Source organism: Schistocerca serialis, chromosome 1, assembly GCF_023864345.2.
Source record: "Schistocerca serialis cubense isolate TAMUIC-IGC-003099 chromosome 1, iqSchSeri2.2, whole genome shotgun sequence".
NCBI classification, from domain to species: Eukaryota; Metazoa; Arthropoda; class Insecta; order Orthoptera; family Acrididae; genus Schistocerca; species Schistocerca serialis.
The window spans coordinates 208397457-208412725 of NC_064638.1; the positions used below are offsets into that span (position 1 = coordinate 208397457).

The window sequence follows — 15269 nt, forward strand, 5'->3', positions numbered from 1 at the left end:
CTCTAAACTCCCCTTTCTCCATCCTCGCCTATACTGTTACACAATTTCAGTAACATTCTTCTCAGTACGTAAACCCGTCATGATTTGAAGAACTACTTACGTTTCGGTTACTGTTGCAGGCAGCCATCATCAGGGTACCAAAAAAAGTTGAGAATATGAACCGTAAATCCACTGCATGCCCGATTGCACCCTGCGGTTCAAAATGGTTCAAATGGCTGTGAGCACTATGCGACTTAACTTCTGAGGTCATCAGTCGCCTAGAACTTAGAACTAATTAAACGTAACTAACCTAAGGGCATCACACACATCCATGCCCGAGGCAGGATTCGAACCTGCGACCGTAGCGGTCGCTCGATTCCAGACTGTAGCGCCTAGAACCGCACAGCCACTCCGGCCGGCGCACCCTGCGGTCTGACTCAACTGTCAACCAACTGTGCCACACCGAAATTTTTTTTCCCGCCTTCCAGTTGTGTTAAATGTGCTCCAGATGTGACAGAATACGAAGACCTATATTTGGAGGCTTATCACGAGAACAGACTTCCACTATGCGTGCGTGTTTACAGAATACTGACATTCAAGCTCAGACAGCAGTATAAAACTGTTTGGAAATGGAAATTTGTGCTAAGTTCCTATGGGGCCAAACTGCTGAGGTCATCGGTCCCCAGGCTTACACACTACTTAATCTAACTTAAACACTACTTAATCTAACTTAAAGTAATTTACGCTAAGGACAACACACCCACCCATGCCCAAGGGAGGACTCGAATCTCCGACGGGAGGAGCTGCGCGAACCATGGCAAGGCGCCCAAGACCGCACTGCTACCCCGCGCCACATAAAACTGGAGACCGCACGGCTACCCCGCGCCGCAAAAAGCTGTTTATTTCTAACTGTAGTGACACGCGCGTGACGAAAATGCAGCCTTTGCCGTTGTCACAATTTCTACTCTTTCTAGAAAGTTCTTACCGTATAATTGTGGTATTTATGTTGGTATTTTCCTCAGTTTCTCCTGGAAGAAAGAATAATTCTATATCTTAGGCTGCCACCATATCACACGGTCCTTTCACAGATCGGCAGCGTCTTTGGTGTATACTATAATATTTGTACGCATTTTTTTTAACTGTATGCCTCGAAGGCCCTACCCAATCACTAACCAAGGTGGACATTTTTAAGTTTCTCGGTTTGTATTCGTAGCAAAGATACAGTTTATTGGGCGTCAAGTAACATAGGGATGGTTGAAAACACGAATGTTTTATTTTCAAATGTCGATGCGTGTACTTACTTATCTGTTAAGAGAGTGGAAGGACAATTCTGGATACAAAACATAAACAGGGAAGGACGTATTAGTGGATAAGAAAGGGTAATAACACAGGAAGCTCTTTAGAGATGGATATCAAGCTGAAATGTGGCACGGATAGGGAAAAAATCTCCCACAATACACAGGAACCGAAATTTATAGGACCGATCTCGGTTTTGAACCCCCTCTCCAGCTCTATTTCTTGCTAAAATCTTTTATTGTGCTAAAAATACAATAAATTACAGCTTGCTCGCTCACCTCTAACTGAATATTAAAGAAAGCTACTATATTATTGACTGTTTATTCGACATTTTCGTTCCATGTGTTTTCTTTTAACCCCTTGTCATTGTATGAAGCGTTTCGTCTACGTCCGGTTGATGCTCACACCTACGCCACGGACAGCACATTTCACGACGTATGCACCACTGACGACCGACAAGTTTTATTTTTCGTGACGACGCTTCTGGTCCTCAATGAGAAAGTTGTTTTTCGTCGGCGACGAGGTCGGTGATTTGCTGCGGACATGACGTCTGTTACACGACGAAGACCGAATTACGAGGGCGTGCTAAAGCCTCCGAAGTTTCTACGTGAAAACTTTTCAATCATTTTAAATAACAGAAATGTCATTAACATTATACATCTTTATTCTTCATGTCTCCATATTTGGTTCTCAAAATAGTCACCTTGGCGACGAACACATTCCTCCCAACGAGAGAGCATTTTGTTGATACCGTCGCTATAGAAAGCCTGACTTTGTTGACGGAGCCACAATCATACCTCTGCTAACACCACTTTATGATCACCAAAGTGGAGTTCTCGAATCTGAAAATCGGATGGAGCGTAGTCGCCGGCCGTTGTGGCCGAGCGGTTCTAGGCGCTTCAGTCCGGAACCGCGCTGCTGCTACGGTCGCAGGTTCGAATCCTGCCTCGGGCATGGATGTGTGAGATGTCCTTAAGTTAGTTAGGTTTTAGTAGTTCTAAGTTCTAGGGGACATGACCTCAGATGTTAAGTCCCATAGTGCTCAGAGCCATTTGAACCATTTTGGAGCGTAGTCGGGACTCTGCGGAGGGTGATCGACGACAATGAATCCAAGGCGTCGTATTTTTGCACATGTCGCAGCGCTCGTGTGTGGTCTGGCATTGTTACAATGAAGGAGAGGGTACTCCGTGTGTGGACGAACCCTTCGATTTCGAAACCCTATTACAGCATGCTGTATCTCACGCACCGACACAGTCACGTTACGCACCGCAACTTTACATGCTACAATTCGGATCCGTCTAGCGGCAGAGGGCGGCAAATACCTAGACAAGAAGAATAAATGTGTTTTGTTTTATATTAGAAGCTTTGAGTTTTCACATAAAAAATTCGAGGCATTAGTTTTCAGCACTGTCGCACACGCATTTGCACTGCGAGGCACAGTGCGGTAACCGACCTGGTAAAACCACTACATTAGGGTATCCGGATGGGCGTCAACCGACACACTGACGCTCCCACGTGAAACTCAGATGTGCTAGGATCAGTACTCTTGAGTCACTAATTGGACTTCACTACTTCCCTTTAGCTCACTCTGTTAGAATTAATGAAAAGAAACAAGGTATTAAAACGGAAAATGAGAAATCCAAATTTTTGTCGCACTGCAGGGAACAGGGATTTATTTTACAATCCTTAACATTCGAGATTAGATGACGTGTTTTGAATGTTCTAAGAGGTTAAATTGGGTCAGTTTCCTTACAGGAAGTTGATCGCTGGCTGTCAACGTAATCAAAGCAATAGTAAGAACTATAGTGGCAGTAATAGCATTGTTGACTTTAATGTTGTCTTGACTACCTTAATTTAATGTGACTACTGAAATGGAGTTAATGAATAAAGCCAATTGTAGAGCTTTAGTTAGCAGGCTGCAATGCAAAACAGAGCTAAGCAGTGGGGAAATAAACATTTGTTGTAACTACGAAGTCGTTCATACACTGAAGGAGGTGAGAACCACGGCAGACGACGTACATCAGGGCTATTCAGTCACCACAAGTGGTCTGCTCGTATATGAGAGACCCATTAGCCATGCTGTTCACTTGACACATATACGCTTTTCAGCGGTAGCAAATTTCTTCCCTGGGTTTTCTTACACCGACAGAAATCAGTGAATAACAGAGAGCCAACAGTTTGTGTGTGTGTGTGTGTGTGTGTGTGTGTGTGTGTGTGTGTGGAGAGAGACAGAGAGAGAGAGAGAGGGAGAGAGAGAGAGACAAGCTAAGGGGGGAGGGTAGTAGGGCTAAGTGTAAGGAACAATGAAATAGTTGTAAATAAAATACTGTATCAATTACGTTTTTCCACGCGTAACATGACGCATTTCAAGAATTTAAACGCATTTTCAAGTGCTGTGAGAGTTATATTCGTACTGAATGTAGTGTCTGCCTGTGTGCTCTGCTTCTCTTGCCCTGCAGTCGTCTTTTTAAGGCCTTGAGGTATTGCGCCTTCTTTGTCATGCAGAAATTCACACACGTGGAAACCATCTGTAAACCTCTGCGTAATGAAGCAGGTACAATATCTTCAAGATGGGTTTTCCTAGGATCAGGGATTTTGCGCTGCGCAAACAGGACAGTGCGTATTGCGCCAGCTGGGACGCAAAACTTCCATACGTTACGCATTTGTGTTTGCTCACAAAATAAAGCCACAAGCGCATTAACTATTCAGTCTACACGCGCTGTCTGGGAAGATTGTTCAAGCAAAAGGTTGTTAACTTAACCAAAGCGTCAATATATTGCCCTGTACTGATGGATTGCGTGGGAGAAAAGGCAACTCTTGTGTTTGATAATAGCTACACTTGTAATGGACGATTAAGAAGAGGATTGTTTGCTCCAGACTTAAGCGAAGCGCATGGAAACAACCAGCAATGTATTTTTGACACTGCGTCAGGGAACAGTTTATCTTCCTCAGCACTGAAACGCACTTGTAGCTTTCTAGCACACTTAAAAGCCATTTTGCACACGAACTTCACCAGACTTGCAGCAATCGCTTCACTAGAACGCAGTGTGCAACGCATTAGACTCGTCCAGAATCAGACCAGAACCAGTTGGCTTGTCACACTTGACGTACAAAGCTGGTGCGCTACGCATTGCGGGGGGAAAACACTTTCACTGCTTTCTCACCAACGAGGGGACGACGCCTATCACGCGGTGCGAGATTTCTGCTCGTAGTAAAAAGTGGCTTACGACCGTAAGAAGGCGAAGGCGTGGCAAGAAAAGGAACTCTACACACTCAGACGTCACATCCAGTACCAAATTGGAGTGTCTTTCGCGGCCACTTATTGAGGTATTTCGTGTTAGCTTCGGTCTCGGGATCTTCGGCTAACATTGTTTAACGGTGTTCCTTACGGTTCGCCAGCACGTGTGGCTGGTATTGTCGAAAGTTCACCTTCTGCACAGTATCCGCTACCGGCAATGGCCGAATGTCCCCAAACAGAAGACAACAGGCAATACGTTATCACATCCAGTACTAATGTGAAGTCCTGCAGCGCTTGATAAGCGAATAAATTCCTGGAACGCATCGTGCTACGAGTAAAAAACAAAGCTGATGCAGCGTTTAATTATTAAAATCATTATTGACACAGCCGAAAAACACGGTTTATGAAGGGTGAAGGATAAAAAAATACTTCGGAAGAAATGTATGTTTAATGTAATAAAATCATGCTACGCATTTACGGACATAGAATCTTAACATTAGGTACGTGTATACTGTTTCGTGGTTAAACAGTGTTGTTGTGTTATCCTGACAAGAAAAGGTAAAATTACGCAAAGGAAGCAGGACGTATGTATATAAGAGTCGAGGGGCATGAAAAGAAAGTAACGATTGAGAAGGGAACGAAACAGTGTAGTAGTCTATCCCCAATGTTATTCAGTCTGTACAATAAGCAAGGAATAAAGGAAACAAAACAAAAATTTGGAGAAGGAATTAAAGTTCGGGGAGAAGGAATACAACTCTGAGGTTTGCCGATGACATTGTAGTTCTGTCAGAGGCGGCAAAGGACTCGGAAGAGCAGCTGAATGGAATGCACAGTGTCTTGAAACGATGGATATAAGGCGAACAGTAACAAAAGCAAAACAAGGATAGTGGAATGTAGTCGAATTAAATCAGGTGATGATGAGAGAATTAGATTAGGAAATGAAATACTTAAGTAGTAGACGAGTTTTGCTGTTTGGGCAGCAAAACAACTGATGCTGGTTGGAGTAGAGAGGGTATAAAATGTACACTGACACTGTGAGGAAATGGGTCTCTGAAGAAGAGATATTTGGTGATATCGAATATAGATTTAAGGGTAAGGAAGTCTTTTCTGAAAGTATTTGTGTGGAGTGTAACCATCCGCAATGTTATTCAATCTGTACATTGAGCAAGGAGTAAAGGAAAGCAAACAAAAATTTGGAGAAGGAATTAAAGTTCGTGGAGAAGGAATACAAACTCTGAGGTTTGCCGATTACATTGTAATTCCGTCAGAGGCACTAAATAATTTAGACAATAAGAGAATAGAAGCATTTGAAATGCGGTTCTACAGAAGAATGCCGAAGATTAAATGTGAAGACCATGTGACTAATGAGAAGGTACTGAACAGAATCAGGGAGAAAAGACGTTTAGTGCAACCTGAGTAGAAGAAGGGACCGGTTGACAGGACACAGTCTGAAACATCATGGGATCACCAATTTAGTACTCAAGGGAAGTGTGTGTATGTGTGTGTGGAGGGGGGGGGGGGTAAGGGGGTGGGGAGGGGTAAAAATCATAAAGGGAAACCACGAGATAAATACAGTAAGTTGATTAAAAAGGATGTAATTTACAGTAGCTATTCGGAGACGACGAGTCTTGCACACGATAGAGGAGCATGGAAATCTGCATCAATCCAGCCTTCGGATTGAAAAACACAATAACAAAATAAGTAGAACACATCATTTCAGTATAATACATTCACACTTACTTTAACTTACAAACAAATATTACATTATTCGTTAGCCAGAGAAATTAGCCTGTTCCTCTTCCTGAACTATAACGCCCATCCACAGCTATCTGAATCGTATAAAACATACGTGGGATTCGTATGGACAGACGAATTGCAGCCTGTCAGCTGCCACCAAAGACTATTCCATTTATTAAAGCTATTCTTTCCTGAAATGGTATCGAGTACCATCTGGCATCTTCGCCCCTGACAGCCCTCGACGTCGACGAGAAGCGAAACTCTAGTCTTTCCGTGTACAAGGCTCGCCTGCTTTGCCACACCACACGGAGGCGAGAGCGTTAACTGGGTGTGGTCGCTGTTCTTCAGGACCCTCCGTCCCTTATCGCGCCCCGCCGCGAGGCGATCCCTAAATACAGCCACCTATCAATCACTCTGCGACAGCCGTGTAGTGTGCTCCACTGTGCTTCCTCCACGCCACGCACAACCTTGAAACAGGACGCGGGGCGTGGTTCCTCTACATAGGTGCACAAACTCCACTTTACTGCAAGTAACATTTCAAACGAACTTTCGAAGTCGTTCTACACTCAGTTAAAGCCAGAAGAATCCGTTTGTCCTTGTTTGTCTCACGACTGCACAACTGAAGTTCTAAACTTTGAGTAGCTAGACAACCCTCTCCCATTCGGATGAACGCTGCTACGAATTTTTGTGTGATCTACGAAACTTTAAAAACGATGGGTCGAATGTGCATGACGAACGCTTTCTCGCTTGCATTTCAGAAATAAATTTACCAGAGAAAGTCAGAGAGAGAGAGAGAGACAGACGTCACTATAGCAAATGCAACAGCTCGTATCATACGGGATGTCGTGAAAGCCCCCATTAGCCGTCGGAGTGACAGTGATTGCAGGAGACGAAAGGTGTGATATCAGCGCATTTGACTGTTACCAGATTGCTGGTAACCGAGTAATGGTACATCCCATCTATCATGTCGTAAAGGTGCTGGGCTTTTCACAGTCTACCTTAGCTTCTTCTTCTTCTTCTTCTTCTTCTTTCTCGGGCCTTTGTCCCGCTCCAACGCGGGGTCGGCTTTGTTATGACGGATTTGGCAGTGTTAATTGAATAGGGTGGCTGGATGCCCTTCCTGCCACCACCCCGAACCTCCCGGGACGGAAGTAGTGTACCCCAGCTGTCTGCGTCCAGCGTAAGTCATGAAATAGTGCGAACGGTTGCAAATGTCTGTGAGTCGTGTAACTGAGGCAGAACTTGGGGACCAGCCTGGTATTCACCTAGCGGGATGTGGAAAACCGCCTAAAAACCACATCCAGGCTCGCCGGCATACCGGCCCTCGTCGTTAATCCGCTGGGCGTATTCGACCCGGGGCCGGCGCGCCTACCCGAGTCCAGGAAGCTGCGCATTTGCGCTCTCAGCTACCCTGGCGGGTACAGTCTACCTTATGGGGGGTGTACAATAATAATAATTTCGTGTGTCTCAGTGGCATGGTGGATGCCTTTGAATTGTTTAAAATGTTGAAACGGCTCTGAGCACTATGGGACTTAACATCTGAGGTCATCACTCCCATAGACTTAGAACTACTCAAACCTAACTAACCGAAGGACATCACACACATCCATGCCCGAGGCAGGATTCGAACCTGCAACCGTAGCAGCAGCGCGGTTCCGGACTGAAGCGCCTAGGACCGCTCGTCCACAACAGCCGGCACCTTTGAACTGGATGACATTTCTGCAACCTGCGGATCCCCAACTTACCCCTGTTATCCAGCCGGGAAAAGGTGGCCTAGACGTGGCATCCGAACCATGTGTCGTTTCCGGCGATTCCTCACATCAGCGAACGGTGGCGTAACCTGCCCCACCCCGTCCCCCCCCCTTTTCCCTGCCCCACTCCCTTTTGCCCACATCTCGCCATTTATCAATATCGCAAAGGTACACATTTCAATATGTAATTTTTTGTATGATACAGTTCGAGGCATGGAACAACATACACTCCAAAGCTACATTTCTTCCAACAAAATCGCGATTCGTTTTGCATTGTTTAACTGCCGATCAGTGCAAAGCAGTGGCAAGCAAAACAGCAGATACAAAATATACTCTTTACGCTTTTGTTCCATTAGCTCACTTCGTCCATTTTAGTGGCCATCATTCCTTTACCTTCTTCTTTCCTCTCGTACTTCGAATTTTCTCTTCCTCTTTTCTTTTGACTTTTCTCAGTTTTTCCGCCCATCACAGAACTTCACACCCACGTTAACGGCAACAAGTGCACGCGTCCCGGCTGCCATACCCTAGTTACGCCACATTATTTACCTGCTTTAGGGAAAGACTCCGCCCTGCCGTGGGTTATAACGTGTTGGTGGCAGAGATCGCCGTCGACTATGGATCCCATTTGCAACTAAAATACTGCAAAGGAAAGATTGCGGCACACGCCGGCACTAGCCGAAAAGGGAAATTATGGTTTCATACCCATCCATGTCGTCGTCCTTAGACATTCGCATCACGCCCCTGGATGGTATCAAAACGTAGTAAATCATAAAAGGAAGTGGGTAGAAGTATTTCTCTGTGAAGGACTGTTATATACAATGAAAGGAGGCCACCTTATAGTTGTACCATCGCCTCTCACAAGCAAGGTCATCACATCATGTGCATCCGTTCGTTCAACTACGGCAACACGCAGTTGTGCGAAATTGTATCATAATGGCGTGAGCAACGGTACATGGATATGATGGTGTTTGTACGGTTCTTCTCATTACCTAATCTCTTTTCTTTGGACACATTTGTGAGGTGTGGGCGTCGGCTGAGCCGTCACGAATCGAGAGTCGGATCCGGGCGGGGGGGGGGGGGGGGGGCAGGGGGGCGGGGGTAAAAGGAAACATTTGACCCTCCATCCCAGAAACGAACTCTGTGTCGACACATGCGTATGTTAGGATGGTTCCCCAACTTTCGGTGTCATGCGGAGTCTATGTGACGATGTAGTCTAAGCGCATGAGAGTTCCACAAGTTACATGTAGGTCTACCCAATTCAGTTGCTCATAAATGGGCATTGCGTTTTATGTCTACCAAACAATCTATCACATGCCTCATGCACCGCGAGATTTAGCACAAGGTCGGACTAGACGATTGAGCAACAAACTGGGCGTGGTCAGCAATGGAATCATCTCGGTAGTTTGGGAGAGTGGGGTTCAAATCTCCGTTCGGTCACCAAAAATTGCTTTCTCCGTGGTTCCTCTAAATTATTTCATGTGAATGCAGAGGTATTCGTGCAACAATTCCATGGCACCTGAAGTGATTCAGGTGGATCGTGCAGAACTTGAATCTGGATAGATGAACAGCGATTTGAACCCCATTCCTCCACTGCAAGTCCAGTGTGCTGCCCTCTTCGCCGCTTTATTCGCTGCTATTGGTTAACTGATTTTGAAAACATAGATTACTAGTCAGACGACAACTTCGGGGTACATTTGCGTGTAAACTGAGACATTGCGCATTTTATGTGTTTGTGAGCAAACGCGTCCTTAATTTGTCTCAGTGATACTGGAAGCCTACGAATTACGCAATACTTCGAACTTCCGTACTTAAGCGGATCTATAACACTAAGGTGAACTTTATTGTTTTGTTTAAAAGCTTCCTTTGGCACTCACTGGTGCATTCTAGGACGTCATGTCTCTTAGGATACTACTACTATTGTATACACGGCCTTTGAATCCATAGCTACAGTCTACATTGTTCTAAAGAGAAACAGCGTGTGAACAATACTCTTATCGTGATAGTTCGAGAATAACACCGTTCAAGACAATCATTAATGTGAACGTCGAAGATAATAAATTAATGCTTCGTTAACTGTAGTAGTTTCTTTCTTTTCTTTAGTTTGCCATCACAACTGCCGGCCGGAGTGGCCGAGCGGTTCTAGGCGCTACAGTCTGGAACCGCGAGACCGCTACGCCGCAGGTTCGAATCCTGCCTCGCGCATGGATGTGTGTGATGTCTTTAGGTTAGTTAGGTTTAAGTAGTTCTAAGTTCTAGGGGACTGATGACCTCGGAAGTCCCATAGTTCTGAGAGCCATTTGAACCATCACAACTCACAACTGATTTTGAAAAACATTTTGTAGTTGATGCAGACAGCTAATTTGTTGTCGTTTGGAGTTAGAGCTCACGTTAAAAAAAAATAAAAAAATTAAAAAAAAGATTAGCAACACAGCATCTCTCTGTACGAGCTGGTATAAAATTAGCGATGTGTTCATTTACTATCGATACACTGTTCCCATTACAGGGCGATTATGACAGCTGTATGTCAGAAACAATTGAGGACAAAGTACATATTTGTATCAAGTTTTCCCTTCGGAAAGGCCTGCACCCCGTAACATATGTCCCTTTGGGCATTAAAAGGTTTTAAAACCTAGTCACCTCAAAATGAATACACGTTTATTAGTACTCTATAAACACTACGTAATGACGGGAGCCGTCTTGTGGACTTATGAGATGAGTATGACATTGTTCTGACAGGAGATAACCCCGAACGTAATATTCAGAATGAATACATGAATTACAAATCTGCCCTTGTGTGGAGCGCAGCTCGATCATACACACCACTGCTTCCAATGTCCGTGCCTTCCTCTGTAATGGAATGATTGTGTTTTGTCTAGAACAGACGCGACGACTGCTGTCGAAGTCAGCACGTGCGTAGAGTCAGTTCTCAAACTCTGACAGGCTGTTTCCAACGAAGATAGCTCCGTAAGTATCGTGTTTTATTGCAACTATTAACGTATTCGTAGCTTCAGACAGCCGCCCCTTCCCCCGAACACAATCCGGCGGGATCCAGTACTTTGTTTACTTGTGGCACAGCTGCGCACAGACACGATCAATAATTCCGTCTGGAGAGCGAGCACACCAAAAGCGGGTCAGTGACACAAACGAAGGCGAAGCCAGGCGGGCAGAGCGCCGTCGAGCAGGGCGTACTCACCTGTTGGAGCTGCGTGCGTCCGTTCGGCAGCGCGTCTTGACGACTTGTGAGTGACTCTAGGCGCGCCCGTGTCAGCAACGCCCAGGCAACGCAGCGCACATAGGTCCCCCCACCCTCAACCGCTCATTCGCCCCTCACAACGCTTCGTCCCGCCAGACCGACTGTGCTGTAGCAGCGGCAAGAGTTCAGCGCCACATTCACTCCGGAGTTATCAACAGCTGAAGCGCTGCCTTGTTTGTTAGTTGAAGCAGAAAATGGCCGAAATCCTGCTGAAGGAACCATTTAGCAGTTTTGTAAGGTGTCAGGCAAATCCAACACCTTCATTAAAACCCTGACATGACAGCAAATCCGGCAGTATGTCACATAGCTCCGAATAAATCCTGGCATTAAATTAGCCAAAGTAATACGATCAACGAGTGAGCAAATGGAATACCATAGACTAACACAAGAACGCCTAAATGCATGTCATACCTTCCCAACGTGAAACAGACGCAGTTCCGAGGGGAGAAACAAGAAAAGAAGCCGAGAGCAGAACCGTGTTAAGCTAGAAGGTCCTACGATAAGGGACGGACACCCACGTGGCCAGCCGACCGCCAAGACCACCCCCGGCCCATGTTAAAAGATAGAGCCCTCCAGATGAACAGTATAGATCTTACGATAACACTAAAAGGGCCACACCAGCTGCAAGTTTTAGCGTGAGACTTTTTCGCGTCCCTGTTACGTAGCAAACATTAAAAACATTGCCCCACCACGAAAAGTGTAACATTTCTCATTGGATAGACAGAATTTTTGTAGGCGGAGCTTAAGGTTAACATTGAGGCCCTGATTGGTCAGTTGAAAACACAGACAGATAGCTTTTCTTAGACCAACTTCGGTAAATTGCAGTAAGGAGAAGTTAGAGAGAGAGTTGCTTCCGAGACGGCGAGGTGTGTGGAGCTGTGCCGCCCGCTGCCCCCTGACGCTGACTATCCACCGACAAGGTAATGAACGCATGCGATGCTTCACTCAGAACTGCAGAAGTCTCATCTGTTACACCCCCTTCTTACGTAATACTAGTGTTGATCGTCAATTACACTTCGTGGTATTCACATTTGCTATTAGAAGTTAAAATCTGAAACGCGATGATTTTCCTATTATATAATTACTGAGAAGCCACATCAGCCACTGTAATTTATGACAAGTTAAATAAGTAATTGAAGATAATTGAGGGTCACTGTAGACCATTTTGATAGTTTTCTTTTTTATGAAACTTAGTTTAAACCTAGATTATAGATGTGATATGGCATAGGTCATCCTTCGATCCATTATAGAACTTGGAAACCCATTCAGGGAATATTCGTTCACATTTTTGTTGAACGCAGTTGGTTTTTATCATCCTGTATTAAAATATTTCCTTTTATCAATAGTGCAACTTATAAACAATGTTTTGTGAGTAAAATAAAAATTCCAATGGTAAACTTAACTGCTTTTTCGACGTTATTTTACCAGCTAACTAAAAATAGGAAATCCTTGAACCCCTTTCACTAAATTTAGTTAGTATTAAGATTCTTTTTCAGGGAGTGCAGTGGAGCTGACGCTGAAATCATTAAGTATTTGATTATATCATCACTAGTCTCACTAAACTCTTCTGAACTCTACATGTCATGTGTCTCATGTCTCCTTACCAGCAACAGGTCGCAGGTTCAGACTAGTAATTCCCTAAAAAAACACGCTCAGAGCGTCGTTGCGCGAAAGTGGTAGGAAGACACGACTTAGAACAAACAGACGCCACGCAGAATGTTAAAGTTTGCACGAACTGATAAATAAAAACCGCAGTAAACAAATGTGGATGATCGGGTCACAGATCAACACTCCTACAAGTATGAACCCATAGGCTTAGCAACTACACAACATCTTCATTTCGCATCCCGGCAAGGGACTTAAGTCGAAAAAATGACGCAAGTCGAAAAACTGAAATTTTTAGTTTATGTCATTGAAAGACACGTTTAATTGTCCCAATGTACACAAAAAACTTCACATCTCTATTTCGTAATTTATCCTTTTGAGGGCAGTTGTGTCAGTTTTGTCCTAAGCTATTTCATCATCCGCCACGGAAGAACAGCGTCGCTTCAGCTTTGCTGCTAGCAGGTGTGCAGAGATCATTCAAGAAGAGCGGCATACTCTGAATTTTTCCATGTAATTTTTGATTTGTGCTTATTATAATGTCCATATTGTGTCTTACATTACAATGGCTTTCAGACTTGCACGCTTGTCTGCTGGCCATTTTAATGTGTGATACAGACACTGTATAAACACAGACATTGTAATAATAAATAATATAGGAAGCAGGTGAACAAATTCATAATGGGAATGTACCTCTATGAGACACAAAAATTTAACTTCAAATCGATCACGCAGAAATTTTTGACTGCAGGTCATACCGAAAACGAAGGAGACAATGTTCATACCGTCCTCCGTCATCGAGAAGTTAATTAAGCGAGCTCTTAAAATATGTCCCCTCTTTATCCCCACTAATTACGTCAGATTAATTCGGTCCGAAAAAAAGGCCAGGAAATTCGCGTAAAGTAACACGTTCGGATATCCAGGATTTTGTGGACTTGAAAACACTCTCACAGGTGGTAGAATGAAACTATAACGAAATATCAAACAAGTGACATAAAAGTGCAAAAGAGTGATCCAGGCATTCTTTTTGTGAGAACCACATACTAGCAAAAAGTAAGTGCGGAAGTCATCATCAACAATACCAGGAGAAGTCAATTGAACATCTCTGCAACGCACTTCGTTGCAGCTTACAAGGAAAAAAGGAAATTTCAGTTATAAAGAAAGCTCGTGCTGAATCCATTTTCTCGGCGAAATGTATTCCTACATTACACACCGAAGAGCCAAAGAAACTGATACAACTGCCTAATATCGTGCAGGGCCCACGCGAGCACGCAGAAGTGCCGCAACACGACGTATCATGGACTCGACTAATCCCTGAAGTAGTACTGGAGGGAACCGACACCATGAATCCTGCAGGACAGTCCATAAAACCGTAAGAGTACGAGGGGGTGGAGATCTCTTCTGAGCAGCACGTTGCGAGGCATCCCAGATATGCTCAATAATGTTCATGTCTGGGGAGTTCGGTGGCCAGCGGAAGTGTTCCTGGAGCCACTCTGCAGCAATTCTAGACGTGTGAGGTGTAGGATTGTCCTGCTCGAATTGCCCAACTCCGACATATCAGGGGTCCCATGTCATTCCAACTGCATACGTCCCACGCCATTACAGAGCCTCCACCATCTCGAACAGTTCCCTGCTGGCATGCAGGGCTCTTGGATTCATGAGGTTGTCTCCATACCCGTACACGCTCATCCGCTCGATATAATTTGAAACGAGACTCGTCCGATCAGGCAACATGTTTCCAGTCATCGACTGTCCAATGTCGGTGTTGCCAGGCCCAGGCTTTGTACCATGCAGTCATCAAGGGTACACGAGTGGACGTTCGGCTACGAAAGTCCATATCGATGATGTTCCGTTGAATGGCTCGCACGCTGACACCTGCTGATGGTCCAGTATTTAAATCTGAAGCAATTTGCGAAAGGGTTGCACTTCTCTCATGTTGAACTATTCTCTTCAGTCGTCGTTCGTCCTGTTCTTGCAGGATCTTTTTCTGGCAGCAGCTATGTCGGAGATTTGTTGTTTTACCGTATTCTTGATATTCACGATACACTCGTGAAATGGTCGTAGGGGAAGATGCCCGCTTCATCGCTACCTCGAAGATGCTGCGTCCCGCTCGTGCGCCGACTATAACACGACGCTCAAACTCACTTAAATCTAGATAACCTGCCATTGTAGCAGAAGTAACCGATGTAACAACTGCGCCAGGCACTTATTGTCTTATATAGGCGTAGCCGACCGCAGTGCCGTGTTCTGCCTTTTTACATATCTCTGTATTTGAATACGCATGCCTGTACCAGTTTCTTTGGCACTTCAGTGTATAAGCCCGTTTATGTTTATATGTCTCCGTAAATTGTGTTCCTTAGGTTGTACCTAATTGATAGTCCTTATTAAATTCTGTTAATTTTTATATACTGCA

General features: G+C 44.7%; 1 protein-coding gene across 2 annotated transcripts in view; it reads right to left on the reverse strand.

Moving 5' to 3' along the window:
* LOC126465926 (uncharacterized) overlaps nucleotides 1-11340 on the reverse strand; it is a 121458-nt gene extending 110118 nt beyond the window's left edge. Inside the window, exon 1 of one of the 2 annotated variants that reach the window (XM_050096343.1) lies at nucleotides 11195-11340. The gene's annotated coding sequence lies outside the window, so the exon portion shown is untranslated. The remainder of the gene's footprint in view (nucleotides 1-11194) is intronic. The other variant, XM_050096344.1, reaches the window with a different exon arrangement.
* Between the last annotated feature and the right edge of the window lie 3929 nt (nucleotides 11341-15269).